We start from the raw sequence: 22482 nt of genomic DNA, 5'->3' as shown, positions 1-22482 counted from the left end.
TTTCTTCTTACTCTTTTAATCCAAGAAGTGAATTTCATGTGAAGTTTCTCTATGCTACAAGGAACAAAGAATATATTGGCTTCGGAAGGCCTGTGAGTGCAACAGAAAGAGAATAAAACTATTGTCTTCTTGAACCAAGCTGAAAAGACAAAGTATGAAAATATGACACATATATTATAAATATAATGCATATAATGTATATATAATCCACATACTAATCATACTGGCTGAGCCTTTTACTCTTCTCATCTACTGAAACTTTTCTACTTGGAAGGATTAAGGCAAATGTAGTTAAGAAAACTTATAAAAGGCAAAGTCCTGTTCCTTTGAGCTGGGAAGATAGTAAGTTCTGCATTGGTGTAAAATCCAAAAGAGAGTGTATACAGGGAATATATGATATATACTATAATTTTTAAATGTGCCTTCACAAGTTGGACTAAATTATAACTTCTGGTGCCACCATAGCACAGAAGAATATATGTTGTTATCAAAGGTGAGTATGAATATATCTAGAAGGAAGAGTCTCCCACCCACATGAAAGAGGAGGAAGATGTTTTATTATTTTTATTTATTTTTTGTATGGTTTAAGGTGATAGTATGGTTTGTATTTTAAATGTCACACAAAAAGCATGAATGTTTAAGCCTTGATCTCCAATGCAATTATGTTTAGAGGTGGGCCTTTGGAAGGTAATGGGATCATAAGGTTCAGGCATCAACAATAGATAATCTGGTTGGAGGAAGTAAGTCATTGGGTGTCTATTATGTCTCTGGCCCTTCCTTACCCCACTTTCTTCTCTTTGCTTTCTGTTCTCCAGGATGTGAGTACTTTGTTCTATCACCTACTCCCTGACATGATATTATGTCTCACTACAGCTGAGAAAAAAAAATAAGTAACCTAGTGACCCTGGGACTTAACCTCTTACGCCATGAGCCAAAATAAACCTTTCTCCTCTAAGTTTATTTTTCTCAGGTATTTTTTTTCACAGCAATAGCATGCTAACTAACACAGATGGGGAGGTGATAATGTTTCACAGTCACAATAAATTGTGAATTCCAGGACATGAGCAAAGTTTATTTACAAATATGAATCTCTTGAACAGGCCAGTGGAGAAGAATTTTAATAAAGAAAAATCCATAGGCATAATCAATTTAGTATCTTAGTACAGAACATAATATAATCAAGTAAGTTTCATAAATGATTGGTGAAGATTAAATAATTTGGAGCTCATTAAGTTAATGTTTGTCCTATCATATGAGTCAAAGAAAAGTAAAGACATACTTTTCATATCAAACTTTGTGTACTATAAAATAACTTTCTGGTATATGAAAGAAAATAGAGTAGAATATAACAAAAAAATAATGTGCACAAAATGAATTTCATGCTTCCCTAAAATTCACTTTTTGAATCTCAATCCCCATTATGAATGTGTTTGAATGTAGGACATTCAGAGATAATGATGTTTGTGCAAAATCATGAGGATGAGGCCATCAGGATATTATTAGAAGAGGAAGAGTGACTAGAGCTTTCTCAGTCTCTACCATGTCAGGACACAGGGTGGATATGTGCAATCCAAGAAGAGGTCCATCATATCAGGAATTGAATCAATTATCATCTGATCTTTGACGTCCAAGTCTCCAGAACTGTGAGAAATAAAGTTGTTTTCTAAAGCCACACAGAGTGGCATTTTGTTATAGCAACCTGAGCTGAGACAGTGAAAGCCCTAGATAGTTTAACATATCCAGGTAAATTTTCATAAGGAGCTGACAGGCCCAAAGCCTATAATTCAAAATGAAAAGTAAAACTAAACCAAAAAAAGGAGGAAAAATGCTTTTGAGAATAACATCTGTCAAGGACTTGTAAGTTATTTAATTTGGCTGGATTCTAAGATGAAAGAGTCAAATTCTGACTAAAATGAGTGAAATAGAGTGTAGACATTCATGAAGAGTATAGAGTTTGGAGACTTTGATAGCAAAGCAGTGCCATTGGATTATAGGTGTAGGTAAATACCAGCTCTGTACTTTGTGATAATTGTTCTGACATTGGTATTGCAATTTGGTCAGAAATAGTGAGATGGGTTAAAAGAAGACCAATTAGGCTATGTCATTTTCTAGGAAACTAATGATGATCGAATTGATGAAATTTTAATTTTGGGAAAAAGAATCAATTTATAGAAAATCATTATAATTTTTCATCTATAATTCTGAGATTAAGCCATTGCTCCAAGGTAAACTTAAATATACTCTCCTCCACAAGGATTTGTGATGTTGGCAGCTAGAACTTTGGTTTGTATTTCTGCTTTGCCAGGTGTCACCTGGATAGATTGTTCTAAAACGGAGTCTTAAAAGGTGATAGTGGCAGTTAGTTTTAGTTTTGATAGGTTTCCATTTCCCTATTGTTTACTAGTACTTGAAGAAATAACCCCACAACTTCTTCAGGACATGAGAACTAGAAATGCAGCCCTTGTTACCTAGAGGTCTGTGTCCAGATCCACAAAAGGGCTCCTCCCACCTCCCAAATCCCAGTAATCCTCAAATTTCCCATAGTTCCCTTAACTTAGATGAAAACTCCTCTCTTTTACTTTTATTTTTTAAATTAGTTTTAATTAGTTATACATGACAGTAAAATGTACTACAATATATCATACATAAATGGAGTATAATTTCTCATTTTTCTGGTTGTACATGATGTAGACTCACATGGTCATGTAATTATATATGTACATAGGATAATAATGTCTGATTCATCCTACTATCCTTTCTATCCCATATCCCCTTACTTCCTTTCACTCCCTTCTACCTAAAGTATCTCTATTCTTCCTCCATAGCCCTTCCCATACTTATTGTGAATTAGCATCTGCATATCAGAGAAAATATTCAGCCTTTGTTTTTTGTGTTTTTTTTTTTTTTGAATTGGCTTATTTTGGTTAGCATGAAATTCTCCAACTCTACCCATTTACCTATATAAATGTCATATTTTCCTTTTTAAGGCTAATATTCCATTGTGAATATATACCACATTTATTTATTCATTCATTGTTCAAGGGTGCACATAGGTTGTTTCCATAGTTTAGTTATTGTGAGCTGAGCTGCTATAAACATTGATGTGGCTGTGTCAATGTAATATGCCAATTTTCGTCCTTTGGGTATAAACTGAGGAGTGGGATAACTGGGTCAAATAGTGCTTCTATTCCAAGTTTTCTGAGGAATGTCCAGACCACTTTCCACAGTAGTTGTTTCAGTTTGCAGTCCCACCAGCAGTGTATGAGTGTATCTTTTCCCCTACATCCTCTGCAAAATTCATAATTGCTTATATTCTTGATAATTGCTATTATAATTCTTGATAATTGCCATTATGACTGAAGTAAGATGAAATCTTAGAATAGTTTTGATTTCCATTTCTCTAATTGCTAGAGACGTTGTACATTTTTTTCATATATTTGTTGATTGACTATATTTTCTCTTCTGTGAAGTGTCTGTTCAGCTCCTTAGCTTATTTATTGATTAGGTTATTTGTTTATTTGGTTTTAAGTTTTTTGAGTTCTATATATTTCCTGGAGATTAATGTTCTATCAGAGATACATGTGGTAAAGATTTTCTCCCATTCTGTAGGCTCTCTCATCATGTTATCTAATGTTTCCTCTACTGAGAAGAAGTGTCTTAATTTTATACCATCCCATTTATTGATTTTTGATTTTACTTTTTTCACTTTAGGAGTGTTGTTAAGGAAGTCAGATCCTAGGCTGACATGGTGAAGATTTGGGCCTACTTTTTCTATAAGACCTTCAAAGAAGAGTTAATACCAATACTCCTCAAAATATCCCATTAAATAGAAAAGGAGGAAACCCTACCAAACTCATTCTATGAAGCTACTATCACCCTGATACCAAAACCAGACAAAGACATATCAAAGAAAGAAAAATTCAGATCAATCTCCCTGATGAACATAGATGCAAAAATTCTCAATAAAATTCTGGCAAATCTCATAAAAAAAAAACATTAAAAAGATAGTCATCATGATCAAGTGAGGTATATTCCAGGGATAAAAATTTGGTTCAACATATGGAAATCAATAAATGTAATTCATCACATCAATATACATAAAAAGAAGAATCATATGGTCATCTCAATTGATGCAGCAGAAGTACTTGACAAAACACAGAACCCCTTTATGTTCAAAACACTAGAAAAACTAGGGACAGTAGCAACATACCTCAACATTGTAAAACGCATCTATGGTAAACCCAAGCTAAACATCATTCTAAATGGAGAAATATTGAAATAATTCCCTCTAAAAACTGAAATAAGACAAGGATGTCCTCTTATACCACTTCTATTCAATATCATTCTTGAAACTCTAGCCATAGCAATTAGACAGAAGAAATGAATTAAAGTAATACAAATAGGAAAAGAATAACTCATAATATTACTATTTTTCAATGGCATGATTCTATATTTAGAAGATTCAAACAATTCCACCAGAAAACTTCTAGAACTAATAAGTTCAGTAAAACAGCAGAATACAAAAATCAACAACCATTAATCAGATACATTCATATACATCAATGATGAATCTATTGAAAGAGAAATTAGAAAAACTACCCCATTCACAATAGCCTTAATAAAATAAAATAAAATAAACCTTGGGAATCAATCTAACAAAGTAGTTGAAAGACCTCTACAATGAAAGTACAGAATACTAAGAAAAGAAATAGAAGACCTTAGAAGATGGAGAGACTTCCCATGCTCTTGGATAGGCAGAATTAAAAGCATTAAACAGACTTAATGCAATTCCTATTAAAATCTCAATGTATTCTTCATCAAACTAGAAAAAGCAATCATGAAATTCATTTGGAAACATAAGAGAACCAGAATATCTAAAGCAATCCTTAACAAGAAGAATGAAGTAGGAGCCTTACAATACTAGAAGTTAAACTATATTACAGAATTAGAGTAACAAAACCAGCATGGTATCAGCACCAAAACAGACACATAGACCAAAGTAGAATAGAAGACACAGAGACAAACCCAAACCCACCTAAATACACTTATCTCATACTAGACAAAGACACAAAAATATTCACTAGAGAAAAAAAGACAGTATTTAACAAATGGTGCTGAAAAATTGGAAATCTACATGTAACAAAATGAAAATTAAACCTCTATCCCTCACCCTGCATCAAACTCAACACCAAGTGGTTAAAAGACTTTGGCACTTGAACAGAAACCCTCTGCCTAATAGACAAAAGCTCTCTAAAGTTAGTATTTCAGTTTTTGCCTATTTTGAAAACATTTAAAGCTGACTCTTTTTATTACAATTTTTTTTCTATTAAAATAGCTAGCATATGTATATTTTCCTTCTCACAGAATCATGACTGGTACAGCTCCTATTAAAAAATAGAAGTGAAAATTCACTCTCAATGATAATTATATTCCTTAAAATTGCAACATAAACCACTGTAACTCATGGTCTAAAGCTAAATGATATCTGATGATTCTTTATGTCATTTTAATTCATATATTAATAGTAGTAGTACCAGGGATTAAACCCAGGTGCATTTAATCCCTGAGCCACATCCCCATACCTTTTTATTTTTTGTTTTGAGACAGGGTTTCACTAAATTGCTTAGGGCCTCACTAAGGTGCTCTGCTGGCTTTAAACCTACAACCCTCCTACCTCAAACTCCTCTCCTGAGCAGCTGGGATTAAAGGCAAGCACCAATGAACGTGGCTTACTGATATTTTAAATAGGAATATTTATTATTATTTTTGAAATTCCATTAAATTTTTAACTATTTAATGAGCTATATGGTAGACTATGTGATTTAAAGTTTGAGATTTAGAAAATATGTTTCACTGTTTTGCATCAAAAGAAGAGTTGCATCCAAGTTCCTGAAACAATTATGTACGCCATTACAATTCCCAAACATACCAATTCTCTCAACAGAGCACTATGGTTTCAATAAGCATCCCTCAAGAGTTTCTGCTTTAAAGCCTTGGTCCCCAGGGTGATGTTATTGGGAAGTCATGGAAACTTTAGGACGTGCGGCCTACCGGGGCAGATTTAGTTCAGAAGGGTCACATCCTAAAGAGGATTGTGGGACCCTGACTTCATCCTCTGCTTTAGCTTCCTGGCCACGAAACTCCATCATTGTCACTTGGCATCCCCACAGAGCCCTAGTATGCCTGTGCATGGATTGGAACCTCTAAAACCTTGAACTGAAATATGACTTTTCTGTTCATCAGGTCATTATCTCATGTATTTTGTTAGTTAAGAAAAGATAACACAAATAGTCAGTAGGAAACCCTCAGCTTCATATCTGCTTGACTCCCTCTGAGCCATTTACCAAATTTTATATAAAAAGAATCTCATGATAAGAATCCAAAGACATTACGAGAAAATAAGGGCTCTAGAATAAGAAATCAACATTTCCTTATTCATGAATAACACAGAGTAATATGTGTGTTTAAGGATTAGTTTTCCAAACTGAAAAGATATTACCAGTCAAAGCTTATGGAACTAGCATATGAATAGATTGTATCTATTTCGTTATTTGGACATATTTTTGGTTGTTTATACTCAATAAAATATGATGTAAAAATTTTTAAATAAAGCAAAATGTCTGAATACTGTGGGGGAATGTTTAGGTTGGCACATGGAAGGAGCCCAAATATGCCTCAGATGAATAATATTTTTAAGGAATTTTGAGGGTATAAAATATTTTTCTTTAAAGCTTGTTTGTGATTATCTAAATTTAAATTTGGGAATGGAAAGGTGTTAAAACTTATTTGAGTATACATATGGCAATTTTTCTGTACAGCTGGTTTCCTTAATATAGAGGAACCAAGGTCGATTTTTTTGTTGTTTATCATTCTTTTAGCAAGTATATTTTGGTTCAGTGTGTGTCATGAATCAAAAATAATGTTATACTGGTCAAAGATGACCCAGACATAAAAGTGATATTTTTAAAAAACTTTGTTAAACTGATATATTCAAAAGATATAAAATAGCTGAGATAAAACACTTAGATCACCTTTCTTCCTCTGCTTTTTAAAATCAAATAAGGTAAGAGGAGAAATTCTCCTTCTGACCCAGCTTATCCAGGAAGAACTATGGAATGTGTTAGTTTAGAAGGACAAAGATAATAGAATTTGAGCTGATGGGCTGTTACTACAATGTCTGAGTCTCATTTCAGAATTCAATTGCTGCAGTGATATCAAATCTACTCTATTAAACTGGTAATTCTGAGCTCTAACCTCACTCCTACAACTTTCTCAGGATGAGAGATATGGAGTAATTTCCACCTGTGTTCCAGATGAAGACTTAAATGTAGTACTGTAGGTTTTCCATTCTGAGAAATATACATGCAGAGAATTTTCTATTTTCAGGATAGAATTAGAAGGGTGTTGCCCTGGAAGTGGGTCAGGATCCTCACTTCTTAAGTGCTATGTGTTAGATACTGCTTAACTGTTTATCCACAGGAAGTTTGAAAAGTCTGCCTATAAATTATTGAAATTAGCCTAAATAATTCATTTTGAACACCTGGGATTCCCATGCCCCAATTTTATTTGTTAAATGAGAATAAATTCATGAGACTAAAGTTCATATCAGGTTTTGCTTGAGAGTGCATTTCTGAGATTTAATGGTACTTGTTAAATATTCTCTGAGCTTTGTTGAAATCTCCTCTTGCAAAAGAGTGACTTACATGATCCACTAAAGAATTGAAAAAAAACCCTCCCAGATCTTTAATGAAATTCTATAATAATCTTTGAGAAACATTGGTTGAATTTGTGTTATAATAAAATATATCTTTATTTTGGGAAATTCAGAGATAAACTTGGTATTTCATTTCCATACAATTCATATAGTTTTAATTTACCTAATGTTGTACATTTTGATTGAACTGAAATCTAAATATAAATATTTCTGATTCCAGCAACCCATGTAGTGTGTATTGTAACTTCTAGCTTAATACCTAACTGGAGAAGCTTAAGGTCATGTTATGTATGGGAGCAGTGGTACAAGGGAGAAGAAATATATGCAGAAAAAACAAATAAAGAGAACCAAAAATAGAAAACACAATACTGAATAGATATTTCCTGAAATTTTTTTTATGTATTTCAAAAATTGAGTTATATATTTGTATGAAAGTTTATTTTTTTTTTCTGGGCTGGGGTTGTAGCTTACTGGTGGGGTACTTGTCTATCATCTGTGAGGCACTGAGTTTGGTCCTCAGCACCACATAAAAATAAATAAATAAAACAAAAAGATTTAATTTAAAAATTTTTTGTTCTTTTTATAGTAGATCCTTTGTCTGATTTACAATCAATAATTCCAGGAAATGATTAAGAGAAAATCTGCTGATTGTCCATTTGTAATCACATCACAATTGTGAAGATTAAATGGACAATGGGTGGAGGCCAGTCTACATCAGAGTTCTGCTCTGACCAAAAAAAAAACTTGTATGAAATAATTGTTGCAGTTCTTTGGAATTTGGGCAGCATTATGCCAAGGAATGATTTTACCACTCTTTAATGTATTTATTCTGTACTCAGCTTAAATATATTGAGATTCACATTATTAGATTTTAAGGAATTATAAAACTACAGCTTGGCAATGAGTTTAGTGTTGAAACAATAATAGACAAAAATTATAAAGTAAAAAAAAAGTTTAGAAAAATACCCACGAATGCAAGGACCCTTGATTTTTGACAAGCGTGGTGGCACTTCAGGGGACTGAGAAAGGCCACACATTGCAATAAAACCTACTGGGACCAATAGATGTGCAAATGGACAATGTGTAACATTATCATGCATCATCCCTTGCATAAAGGTCAAGTGTAAATAGACTGTCAATTCAAATGAGAAAATAAAACATAGAAGAAAATTTTCTTGATTGAGTTATGCAAGGTTTCTGTTGCTTTTGTTTTTTAATTTGGACACAAGGCAGGAAGTTCTAATCATTAAGAAAATGATTGACAATTTGGGCTACATTAATGTTATAAAATTTTTTAATTAAAGTTAAAAAAAAATTCCAACAGTGTAAAAAGGCAAGTCAGTATGGTGACAAATCACTTAACTTTTATTCAAAGTTAAGTGATTACAAAATCGTAGTTAAATTTTAGTCACGTTTACCTCCCTAAAGAATCTTAGACCCACTGGCTCATAAGCAACTCATATCAGAGTTGTTTGAAGTCAGACTTCCTAGCATCCATAATGTGAAAACTGAAAGTGTCTAACTAAACAAATAATTTATAGTTCATGTTACAGAGGATATTGCATTTAGAATCTCACCTCATTTTTTTACATGCTTTTTCTTTGCTATAGCACATGTACTTTTGCTCAGAGAAGCCTCCTGAATTCACACATAAATTACACTGTTCTCCCTTCTCAGATGATGATAAATTTCACTTTAGAATCATATTAAGACATCTTCATAACTTAACATTGAATATTATAAGTAACTCCTGAAATAAATATGAGGAGACAAAATGAGCAAAAGATTATATACAATTAGCCAATAAAAAGTGAAAATATCATACAACTTCTGTAAGATTAAAATCACAATGTCAGGTAATTACATATCCTCTGGAATGGATCTAATGAAAAAGAATGAATTAGCTGAGTTAGGCAGGATGTAGAACAATGGCAGTTCTTGATGTAGAGAAAGAGATAAAACTGAAAAAAACTGATGGCAACACTAAAGTCGAACAAATGTGTCATGACACCCAGCTCTTGCCTTCTGGAGTTATAACCACCAGAAATAAGTATATACTTGCACCAGAGAGAAGGATGATAACATTGAGAAAAAAATTTCATAGTAGATCACATTGGAAGTAATTTGAAAAAAAAATGTACAAATAAATATACTGTAATATACTCACTAAAAATAATAATGTATAAAAATAAAAATGAATGATCTGTTGATACCAAAAACAAATTGTAAGGAGAATATCACCAACATAAAGTTAACAACAAATACAGAACCAAAAAGTATGTCTTCATTCTATTTATAAGTTAAAAACCAAATGAAAAGCTTGCAGTTTGGGGGGATAGAGTTGAAAATTATGGTAATCTTTAGGGAGGTGTAATAACAACAGAAGGTGAAGGAGATATTTTTAGTGATCATACTGTTCTGTTTCTCATTTTGATTTGTAGTTACACAGGATTCTCAAACTTTAAAGAAACCAACTATTTTTTTCTTTTTTTCCTATGCTTATGATGTCACATCTTTCTTGATGTGTATGGAAACTCAATTAAAATTTCTTTCAAAAAAGAGGGAAGATTCTAGGAATGTGGCATGAATTTTTCTTTTTTTATTGGTGGTTCAAAACATTACAAAGCTCTTGACATATCATATTTCATACATTAGATTCAAGTTGGTTATGAACTCCCAATTTTACCCCAAATACAAATTGCAGAATCACATCGGTTACACATCCACATTTTTACATAATGCCCTTTCCTCTTTAGGATAATGCACCAATAAAGAACATGTTACTTTTGTCTGTATGGTCCCCTTAAAATGCAAATTCTGAAGTAATCTGGATGAAATGAACTTCTAACAAGCTGTTTTTGGAGACAGGATATTCAATTACCAGAGCAAGCATAGCTGACAAAAAGCTATGAATTTTTAGAAAAATCGTTGTTGAATGCCATACATAGTTTAAATAAATTTTATCATTGTTCTTCATTTGAAACGATTAAAAGAGTGAGGTACCCGTTGTTTGTTGCCAGTGAGTCTTGGCAGAGCTTCCACAGTTTTCAAAATTTTTAACAAGTCAAGGTTAATTGCAGTATGAAGTTATCCCAGTCATTACAAATGGAAGGATCTACCTATTTGCAGGTGGAAGAACCTTGGAAGAGAGAGTACTTTGAAAAATTTAAAAAGTAAAATTTTAATTGAATTACCATACTCTTAGAGAAACATGTGAAATCATAAGTGTAGAAATCAGTGAATTATTTAAAGTTTTGGATTCCTGTGTAATGACAAATTAAAATGTGAAATAGAACATTACTCTACCTCCTGACCCTGATATCTCAGCAAGTCAACAGAATCTAAATTGGCAATTCAACAACCTAAAAAATCCATGTTTAAATCAGAAAAGCAGAAAAGGCCAAAGAAAATTTGACAAATAACTTTCAGGAGTTATAATGACTGGAACAGAAAATTTTTGTGAACTATTAATATTATCAAAACAACACAATTTTCATAATTGAGATTAGTACAGAACAAGAGAATGGTTACCTATGGTTAAATCCTGGAAGACCAATTGGAGCATTTATGTACACAAAATTTATAAGACAATGTGTGGGAAAAGGACTGACAATAGAAGACATTTGGAAGATAAAACATTCTGATATTTGTTAGGATGGTAAGGGGAATTTTACTCAAAACAATCAGTCGCATAGCCGTCAAAACTTTTGCAGGAGGGAAAAGAAATTAGACTTAGCCCTGAATGCATTGTGGCAAAGTGTGTATTTATTGCCAATAAGCACAATAAGAAGGTAAAGGAGTGAAAAACTCAAAGAGGAGACATTCAAGGTAAGGGGATCCAGTTTCTTGGTGACAGCAGGCTAGCATCATGAGTTACAAAGGGTGGCTGTTTGGGCTGGGGTTGTGGCTCAGTGGTATAGAGCACTTGCCAAGCATGTGTGAGGCATTGGGTTTGGTTCTCAGCACCACATATAAATAAATCAATAAAATAGAGAGAGAGAGAGAGAGAGAGAGAGAGAGAGAGAGAGAGAGAGAGAGAGAGAGAGAGAGATATCAAGAATGATCAGATAGCAAGGGTGTGGAGATTCTCCTAAACTGACTGGTCGGATTCTTGCCACTCTGGGCTGTGTTTGCTGGTAAGGGAAGGACACTATGAGGAAGGCCCAGGTGGAAAGGAGGCTGCAGAGGAGCCTGACCCAAGTTGAGTGCAGGAGTCTTTTTCACTTACAGTGCATAAGAAGAAAGGAAGGAAAAGAAGGAAGGAAAATATTGGATATGGAAAACGAAAAACCCCAAAAGAGTGAGGTCTGGAAAAAAGGAATGAAAAAGAATGTCATATATTGATACCTTTCATCTTTCTCAAGGCAAATTCCTTTCAGATGCTGGCCACAGGCAGGGAAAACGGGTGTCATCAAACCTAAAATGGTAATCTCTAGGAAACTCTAATCTCTCCCAAGATAACTTCTCTCTAGGTGCTGGCCACCGACCCCCAACCCCAAAACTTAAATTCCTGAGTGCCCTATTGACATGCTCACCAAATTACCCACAATCTATTTCAACCCAGTCCCCTCCTTTGTTAGGGGGATCATTTTCTACCAGGAAAGTGGGTCCATTCCCCTGGGTGTAGTGCTGTTCCTAAATAAAGGCTGAAATGATCCATTAAGTTTGCCTCCTACCTTGTCTCTTTGTGCTAAGAGAAAGAAAGAGAAAAATAATGAGAAATAAAGAAAGGTGTGCCAAGAAAAGGATGAGAAGAGAGTGAAAAGAAAACATGGAAACATGGAAAGAAAAATCAAACTGAGTAAATGAAAACGAAAATAGAATTAAATTCCACAATGTTGGAAAACAATTCTATTTCTTCAGAGTGAATATTGTAATTGAAATCGGGTAAGAACTGCAAAATGTTCTAGCCTGAAGATGGCCGCTGCGCAAGGGGGGTTGCTGAAGTGCTGAGCATGGTGCTCAGAGCAGCGGCTTTAATCGAGATTTCGCACAGTGTGTAAGAACCCCTTTCACCGTTAATCTGTAGCGGACCACTTTGCCAAGCAGCAGGAAGAACAAAGAGATCGAAAAAGAGACGCTTGGCTCCCGGACGCTTTGCCGCCCAAAGCCGCGGGCGCTTGGCTCCCATCTGCTTCCTCTTTCGCTTTGCTCGGGGCAGAAAAGGTGAATGTGTAATCAGCAGTTGATTGTAAGTACCCTAGGCAAAGAAAGCTCAGTGCGCCCTGCCTTTTTTTTTTTTTTTGAATATTTTTTATACAGGGAGAGTTTGTGGATTGGGATCGTTGGCTGGGCTGCGGTTTCTGTGCCAAAAATCCACTCCGCGGGAGCCGCCATTTGCTTTCTGCCGGCTGTCTTGATGGCTATGGCTACATTGTCTGGCAGCCGCACCTAGAGGTTGGAGCTGGGCTGCGTGCAGAGTCCTGTCCTCCAAAGGCTGTACCACAGCCTTGAGAGCCTGGGTTGCCTGTTCGCCGCTGCACCCTCGGGCAGAGCCTGCTCTGGGGTCGTTCTGCATGCCCCTGCGAGGGGACCCATGCTTCAGAGGAGGGAGCCGGAGAGCCGAGGTGGCAGCCGCTTGGGCCCTGGGGGCTGGGCACCAGTTTTTTGGCGCAGCTATGGTCGCAGACGAGCGCGGTGCCCCTGAGTGTGGCCCCAGGGAAGAGGCGACAGCGGCAGGGTTTAATTTCTAGAAATCTGGACTGGAAACAGAAGCAGCAGTTTGTATAATCCCAAGAACTTGCTTATGCCAGGAAGCTGTAAGGGCAACATGAATATCATTGAGGAGATCTAACATGGCAGCGGGCGGGGAGAGATCAAGTCTCTGACCTCTTCAACTGCGTGGGCATAGGGAGCTGTAAACTGTATAAATGCTGTTTGCCCAGGATCACTAGGCAATGCTGAGCTGACGTGGATCTGGGGTGTACAGTCTGGGCCCCTCAGAACACACACGCCGAGCCTGGATCAGCTGTATCCAAGCTCCGGTTCGCCTGCTTCTCGTGACTCAGCACTAACAATCCCGCTGAAATAACTGGTTGGCCCTTAGGAACTTTCAGAGGTAAAAACCAACCGAGCCTTCTTAGGCAGTGGCCACAGAATTGAAACGGGGATTGGGAGAGACAGTCAGGACCCACCCGTTTCACTGGTCACCCGGCAAAGGGAACGAGTGGTCACCATTTACATGTGATACCACCTTGGCAGAGAACTGACATCACGGGCGGAGGAGATAACTGCATTGAAACCAGCACAACAGGGCTCCCAGGAGCAGCATACGTAGCGTGTAGCCAGTATTGTGGTGAGCGTCACAGGTGAGCGCGGCCTGGCTTGAGGAAACACAAGAGAAGGCCCTAGGCACTCAGGATTGGAGACTCGCCCAGTCTGTGAGGAAGAGCTGCTACACAGTGATTGGTTCCCACTTAGTGAGAGGAGAAGCTTGACCCAGTGGGCACAGCTCCACCTACTGGAAGAGAAATTAATCGAACTCTATGACTGCATTTATTATTATTATTATTATCATTTTTTTCTTTTTCTTTTTTTTTTCTTTCATTTTCAATTTTTTATTGTTGTTGTTCTTTAACTTTTTTTAATGTTTCTAATTTTTTTAAATTTATTATTATTATTATAATTTTTAAATTTTCATTTTCATTATTTTTATTATCATTATTATTTTTGTAAAAAAAATTTTTTTCTTTTCTTTCTTTCTTTATTTTCTAACTTTTTTGTGTGTGTTTTGTTTTTGTTTCTTTTGTCTTTTCATTTCTTTTCAATTTTCTTATACCCCCTTCCTTGAATTCTACCTGCCTACTCTCATTCTCTTTAGTGACTTCTTCCCTTCCCTTCTAATATCTTTCCTCCCAAGCATCAAATAAATTTATAAGAGTAAACAGTAACTCAGCAGTCAAGCAGAACAAGAAGTAACATGAGCAGCATAAAAAAGCAAGGAAGAAAAGGGGTACAAACAATGAAGGACAGCCTAAATATTCAGGAGGACTTAGAGTCAGCAGAAAAATGGTCATATAAAGAACTCAAGGAACACCTTAGACAGATGGAATGGAACCTTAAAGAGGATACGAGACAGCAAATCCAAACAGTGAAAGAACACTTTGAAAATCAATTACATAAACAGATAAAAGAAGAAGTTAAGCATCTTTATCAGGAGATAGAGATTATTAAAAAAATCAAACAATAATTCTAGAAATGAAGGAAACGATAAACCAAATTAAAAACTCAATTGAGAGTATCATTAACAGAGTGGAGCAAGTAGAAGCCAGAATGTCAGATAATGAAGACAAAATATATCATCTTGAAAAGAGCCTAGCCAACTCAGAAAGGCTGGTTAAAAATCACGAGAGAAACATCCAAGAGATATGGGATAACATAAAAAAACCAAACCTACGAGTCATCGGTATAGAAGAAGGTACAGAGATTCAAACCAAGGGAATGAGTAGCCTGCTGAATGAAATAATTACAGAAAACTTTCCAGAAATAAAAAAGGGAACGGATATACAAATTTTAGATGCATACAGGACACCGAGCACACAAAATCACAGTAGACCAACGCCAAGACACATTGTTATGAAGATATTCAATATACAGAACAAAGAGAAAATATTAAAAGCTACAAGAGAAAGGAGGCAGATTACATTCAGGGGTAAACCAATAAGGTTAACAAAGGATTTTTCATCACAGATGCTGAAAGCGAGAAGATCCTGGAACAACGTATTTCAAACACTGAAAGACAATGGATGCCAACCAAGAATTCTGTATCCAGCAAAATTAAGCTTCAGGTACGACAATGAAATAAAAATCTTTCATGATAAACAAAAGCTAAAAGAATTTGCATCCAGAAAACCAGCATAGCAAAGCATCTTGAGCAAAACACTACACGAGGAAGAAATGAAAAACAATAACCAAAACCATCAGTGGGAAGTGCCTCTATAAAAAGAGAGAGCGGGGGGAAACCTAACCATGGAGAAACAAACTAAATTAAATAAAAAAAAGAAGATAAATAATCATACATGGCTGGAAGTACAAACCATATAACAATAGTAACTCTAAACGTTAATGGCTTAAACTCTCCAATAAAGCGACATAGGCTGGTAACATGAATTAAAAAAACAAACCCAACAATATGCTGCCTCCAGGAGACACATCTGATTGGAAAAGACATACACAGGTTGAAGGTGAAAGGTTGGGAAAAAATATACCACGCACACGGTCCTCGTAAGCAAGCAGGGGTGGCCATCCTCATATCGAATAAAATCAACTTCAAGACTAAGTTAATCAAAAGGGATAAGGAAGGACATTATATACTGTTAAAAGGAACCATTCACCAACAAGACATAACAATTATCAATATTTATGCACCAAATAATGGTGCTGCGACGTTCATAAAACAAATTCTCCTCAAGTTCAAGAATCAAATAGACCACAACACAATAATTATGGGTGACTTCAACACACCTCTCTCACCATTTGACAGATCCTCCAAACAAAAGTTGAATAAAGAAACTATAGAACTCAATATCACAATCAACAACCTAGACTTAACTGACATATATAGAATATATCAACCATCATCAAGTGGATATACTTTTTTTTCAGCAGCACATGGATCCTTCTCAAAAATAGACCATATATTATGCCATAGGGCAACCCTCAGTAAATATACAGGGGTGGAGATAATCCCATGCATTTTATCTGATCATAATGGAATGAAACTGGAAATCAATGATAAAAGAAGGAAGGAAAAATCCTACATCACATGGAAAATGAACAATATGTTAGTGAATGATCAATGGGTTACAGAAGACATAAAGGAGGAAATCAAAAAATTCTTAGAGATAAATGAAAATACAGACACAACATATCAGAATCTATGGGACACAATGAAAGCAGTTTTAAGAGGGAAATTCATCGCCTGGAGGTCATTCCTCAAAAAAAGGAAAAACCAACAAATAAATGAGCTCACACTTCATCTCAAAGCCCTAGAAAAGGAAGAGCAAAACAACAGCAAATGTAGCAGAAGGCAAGAAATAATTAAAATCAGAGCGGAAATCAACAAAATTGAAACAAAAGAAACTATTGAAAAAATTAACAAAACTAAAAGTTGGTTCTTTGAAAAAATAAATAAGATTGACAGACCCTTAGCCATGCTAATGAAGAGAAGAAGAGAGAGAACTCAAATTACTAACATACGGGATGAAAAAGGCAATATCACAACAGACGCTACAGAAATACAGAAAACAATTAGAAATTATTTTGAAAACCTATATTCCAATAAAATAGAAGATAGTGAAGACATCGATAAATTCCTTAAGTCATATGATTTGCCCAGACTGAGTAAGGAGGATACTCACAACTTAAACAGACCAATATCAATAGATGAAATAGAAGAAGCAATCAAAAGACTTCCAATCAAGAAAAGCCCAGGACCGGATGGGTATACAGCGGAGTTTTACAAAACCTTTAAGGAAGAATTAATACCAATACTTTTCAAGCTATTTCAGGAAATAGAAAAAGAGGGAGCTCTGCCAAATTCATTCTATGAGGCCAACATCACCCTGATTCCGAAACCAGACAAAGACACCTCAAAGAAAGAAAACTACAGACCAATATCTCTGATGAACCTAGATGCAAAAATCCTCAATAAAATTCTGGCCACTCGGATACAAAGGCACATCAAAAAAATTGTGCACCATGATCAAGTAGGATTCATTCCTGGGATGCAAGGATGGTTCAATATACGGAAATCAATAAATGTTATTCACCACATCAATAGACTTAAAGATAAGAACCATATGATCATCTCAATAGACGCAGAAAAAGCATTTGACAAAGTACAGCATCCCTTTATATTCAAAACATTAGAAAAACTAGGAATAACAGGAACATACCTCGATATAGTACAAGCTATCTATGCTAAGCCTCAGGCTAGCATCATTCTCAATGGAGAAAAATTGAAGGCATTCCCCCTAAAATCTGGAACAAGACAGGGATGCCCTCTATCACCACTTCTATTCAATATAGTTCTCGAAACACTGGCCAGAGCAATTAGACAGACGAAAGAAATTAAAGGCATGAAAATAGGAAAGGAAGAACTTAAATTATCACTATTTGCAGAAGACATGATTCTATACCTAGAAGACCCAAAAGGGTCTACAAAAAAACTACTAGAACTAATAAATGAATTAAGAAAAGTGGCAGGATATAAAATCAACACGCATAAATCAAAGGCATTTCTGTATATCAGCGACAAAACTTCTGAAAAAGAAATGAGGAAAAACACTCCATTCACAATATCCTCAAAAAAAATAAAATACTTGGGAATCAACCTAACAAAAGAGGTGAAGGACTTATACAATGAAAACTACAAAACCCTAAAAAGAGAAGTAGAAGAAGATATTAGAAGATGGAAAAATATACCCTGTTCATGGATAGGCAGAACTAACATCATCAAAATGGAGATATTACCAAAAGTTCTCTATAGGTTTAATGCAATGCCAATCAAAATCCCAATGGCATTTCTTGTAGAAATAGATAAAGCAATCATGAAATTCATATGGAAAAATAAAAGACCAAGAATAGCAAAAGCAATTCTAAGCAGGAAGTGTGAATCAGATGGTATAGCGATACCGGATTTAGAAATTTGTAATGTTTTGAACAACCAACAATAAAAAATTTTTTAAAAATGTAAATAAAAAAAAAATAAAACTACATTACAGAGCAATAGTAACAAAAACAGCATGGTACTGGTACCAAAACAGGCGGGTGGACCAATGGTACAGAATAGAGGACACAGAGACTAATCCACCAAGCTACAGCTATCTTATATTTGATAAAGGAGCTAAAAGCATGCAATGGAGGAAGGATAGCATCTTCAACAAATGGTTTTGGGAAAACTGGAAATCCATATGCAACAAAATGAAACTGAATCCCCTCCTCTCGCCATGCACAAAAGTTAACTCAAAGTGGATCAAGGAGCTAGATATCAAATCAGAGACTCTACGTCTGATAGAAGAAAAAGTTGGCTCCGATCTACATATTGTGGGGTTGGGCTCCAAATTCCTTAATAGGACACCCATAGCACAAAAGTTAATAACAAGAATCAACAAATGGGACCTACTTAAACTGAAAAGTTTTTTCTCAGCAAGAGAAACAATAAGAGAGGTAAATAGGGAGCCTACATCCTGGGAACAAATCTTTACTCCTCACACTTCAGATAGAGCCCTAATATCCAGAGTATACAAAGAACTCAAAAAATTAAACAATAAGAAAACAAATAACCCAATCAACAAATGGGCCAAGGACCTGAACAGACACTTCTCAGAGGAGGACATACAATCAATCAACAAGTACATGAAAAAATGCTCACCGTCACTAGCAGTCAGAGAAATGCAAATCAAAACCACCCTAAGATAGCATCTCACTCCAGTAAGATTGGCAGCCATTATGAAGTCAAACAACAACAAGTGCTGGAGAGGATGTGGGGAAAAGGGTACTCTTGTACATTGCTGGTGGGACTGCAAACTGGTGCGGCCAATTTGGAAAGCAGTATGGAGATTCCTGGGAAAGCTGGGAATGGAACCACCATTTGACCCAGCTATCGCCCTTCTCGGACTATTCCCTGAAGACCTTAAAAGAGCGTACTACAGGGATACTGCTACATCGATGTTCATCGCAGCACAATTCACAATCGGTAGACTGTGGAACCAACCCAGATGCCCTTCAATAGATGAATGGATAAAAAAAATGTGGCATTTATACACAATAGAGTATTATACAGCACTAAAAAATGACAAAATCATGGAATTTGCAGGGAAATGGATGGCACTAGAGCAGATTATGCTTAGTGAAGCTAGCCAATCCCTAAAAAACAAATACCAAATGTCTTCTTTGATATAATGAGAGCAACTAAGAACAAAGCAGGGAGGAAAAGTAGGAAGAAAAGATTAACATTAAACAGAGACATGAGGTGGGAGGGAAAGGGAGAGAAAAGGGAAATTGCATGGTAATGGAGGGAGATCCTCATTGTTATACAAAATTACATATAAGAGGTTGTGAGGGGAATGGGAAAATAAACAAGGAGAGAAATGAATTACAGTAGATGGGGTAGAGAGAGAAGATGGGAGGGGAGGGGAGGGGAGATAGTAGAGGATAGGAAAGGTAGCAGAATACAACAGTTACTAATAGGGCATTATGTAAAAATGTGGATGTGTAACCCATGTGATTCTGCAATCTGTATTTGGGGTAAAATTGGGAGTTCAAAACCCACCTGAATCAAATGTATGAAATATGATATGTCAAGAGCTTTGTAATGTTTTGAACAACCAATAAAAAAAAAAAAAAAGAAATCGGGTAAGAGTTTTTGAAATGGCATACAAAAATATATTCCCAGCTTCCAGAGAGAGAGCAGATTATTTACATTCATAATCATGAAGACAGTCACATCATGGTTGGGTCTTTCACTTGCACAGGAAGTCAGTACACAAAGGAGAAAAGAACCACTTTTACCAGGCTCTGCCCAAAGCTGTGACAGTTTGAGGATGGTGCTTCTTTTCTGAGGGCAAAATTAATACTCTTTCTTTTTACTATTCATTTTTTCCCCTTCTTTATAAAAGGCACCTGACAATGTCCATAAACAATATAGGGACAAAAACAATAATAAGAAAAGCCTTGTAGAAATGAGTAAATGACAATTGGATTACAACAGAGGTTTGAAGAAAATGCACATAAAAGACTTAAAAAAACAGACACAATAACTAATTGATATTCTAGCATTTTTTACTCAAGTTGATATGGATTATGACAAGTTTCTGAGTACTGGATGAATTTTTGTGTAATTAATATGCATATCAAATTTTGTGTTATGATATGTTTAATTTTGTGAGTCAATTTTAATATATTAACAGAAATTTTTATGCTTAATATGGATAAGATGATAACAGTGGAATTATAACATGAAAAATATCAAAATAATAAGAGAGCCAAGTGTTGTAGTGTAATTAGGTTTCAGTCATTCAACTAATCAGACATAGAAGAGAGAGAGAGAGGAGAGAGAGAGAGAGAAAGAGAGAGAGAGAGAAGAAGGAAGGAAGGAAGAGAGGGAGAGAGAAAAGAAAACAAAAGAGAGAAATAAGAAAGAAAAGATAGAAAGCTATAAAAATAATTCATGGTACTGGTTTTGGCTTTTGCTTTGTTTTTGTTTTGCTACTGAGTATATTTATTTGTTTGTTTTGCCTTTTAAGACCTACCTTTCTTGATTTCTAGCTGTGCTGAAAATTGAACCCAGGGCCTCATACATGATAAACAACCATACTACCACTGAGCTACATCCCTGACCCTTGCTACTTAGCTTTAATGGATAAAGATCTCTCTCATTGGTAAGCAACTATAATAATTTATACCTGTGGGTTCTACCTACAAATTTTTGGAAGATCATACATAATAGGAAGTGATAGTGTTGGGTAATGTTATATGCTATACATATCAGATTATCTGAGAGAAAACAAATTTTCAGTGGTGTTTATTTTGGGGGAAAACTTCTTATAAGGAGAGAAAAATTAATACAAAATGAGATTAAGGCCATTATTATTTAGTTAGTGAGGAAACAGCCAAAAGCCAAACTCTATGGGTTCTGTTCTAATTCAACCACTAACTAGGTGTAATATTAAATAATGATCAGTCTATCGGTACCTCAGTTTCTTCCATAATATAACAAAGATATTTATATGTGTCTCACTGAATGAATATAGTAAAACATTTATTACTTCTAAAGTCCTTATACAACAAACATCATGTGCCTAAGAGATATTGCTCCTGCAATAATTCTCTATATTTGCTGTAGAATTCCTTATTAACAATATATCTTAACCTCCTGCTGCTTTCTCCAAAATTATGATGGTGCCTCCACTGCATACAAGTTAGGTTTAACAATGGGGGAGATTTGACTACTCAGGAAGCAATCTTAACCAATGGAGTATAAGGTTACGTATAATTTCTCTTGCTTCCTGTTCTCTTTGGTAACAATTCTCAGGAATATTCTACACAGTAATCCCAATGATCTGCAGTGAGAGATCTTATATTTTATCAGTCTTTTAAGACACTCTTTACTGGTTTTTGTCAGTTCCACATTTTACACTTACTGCTTCATGGGGTTTTCTTCCAAGTCAACTAGCTGCTCCCACATATTTAATCTATGTAAGTTTTATATTTTATTACCCTAGTGTTTTCAGTGAGAATATGTTCAAAATTCATTACACTGAAATGATATCTTTTGAAACTTTTAGTTAGGAAATAGAGCTAATAAAACAAATTAACAATCATAGAATGACTAAATTCTAGTCTATAATGTAGCTCTCAGAATGTAGCATTTCATTGTCATTTTAATAATGAGCATGCTGAGGCCCAGAGAGTTAGAGACTGATTCAAGATTAAATAACTAGTTATCTATAAGAGGTCTTTTCCATTATAAGACAGCAATTAATATTGACATTGTACCTTAGAAAAAGGAATAGGCATTAACTAACAATAATACATACACAGACATAATTACATAGAAAGGCATTACACCTACTATGTAATCAAGGTTTTTGGACATATTTGATGGTGTTAATTCAGTTTTTTTTTTTTTTTAACTAAGAAGACACAATATCTTGAGCAAAATATCCTCTATTTGCTTTAATAATCCACTATTAAAATTTTGGGGTTTGGAAAACAAAATATTCTTCATTTCTCAATGCTATGGATAGCTGTTGCAATAAAATGAC

Source organism: Marmota monax, unplaced genomic scaffold (assembly GCF_021218885.2).
Source record: "Marmota monax isolate L192 unplaced genomic scaffold, Marmota_monax_Labrador192_F-V1.1 WCK01_AAM20220418_F8-fsc00001, whole genome shotgun sequence".
NCBI lineage: Eukaryota > Metazoa > Chordata > Mammalia > Rodentia > Sciuridae > Marmota > Marmota monax.
The sequence above is the reverse complement of the archived record's forward strand: the minus strand, read 5'-3'. Positions refer to the sequence as shown.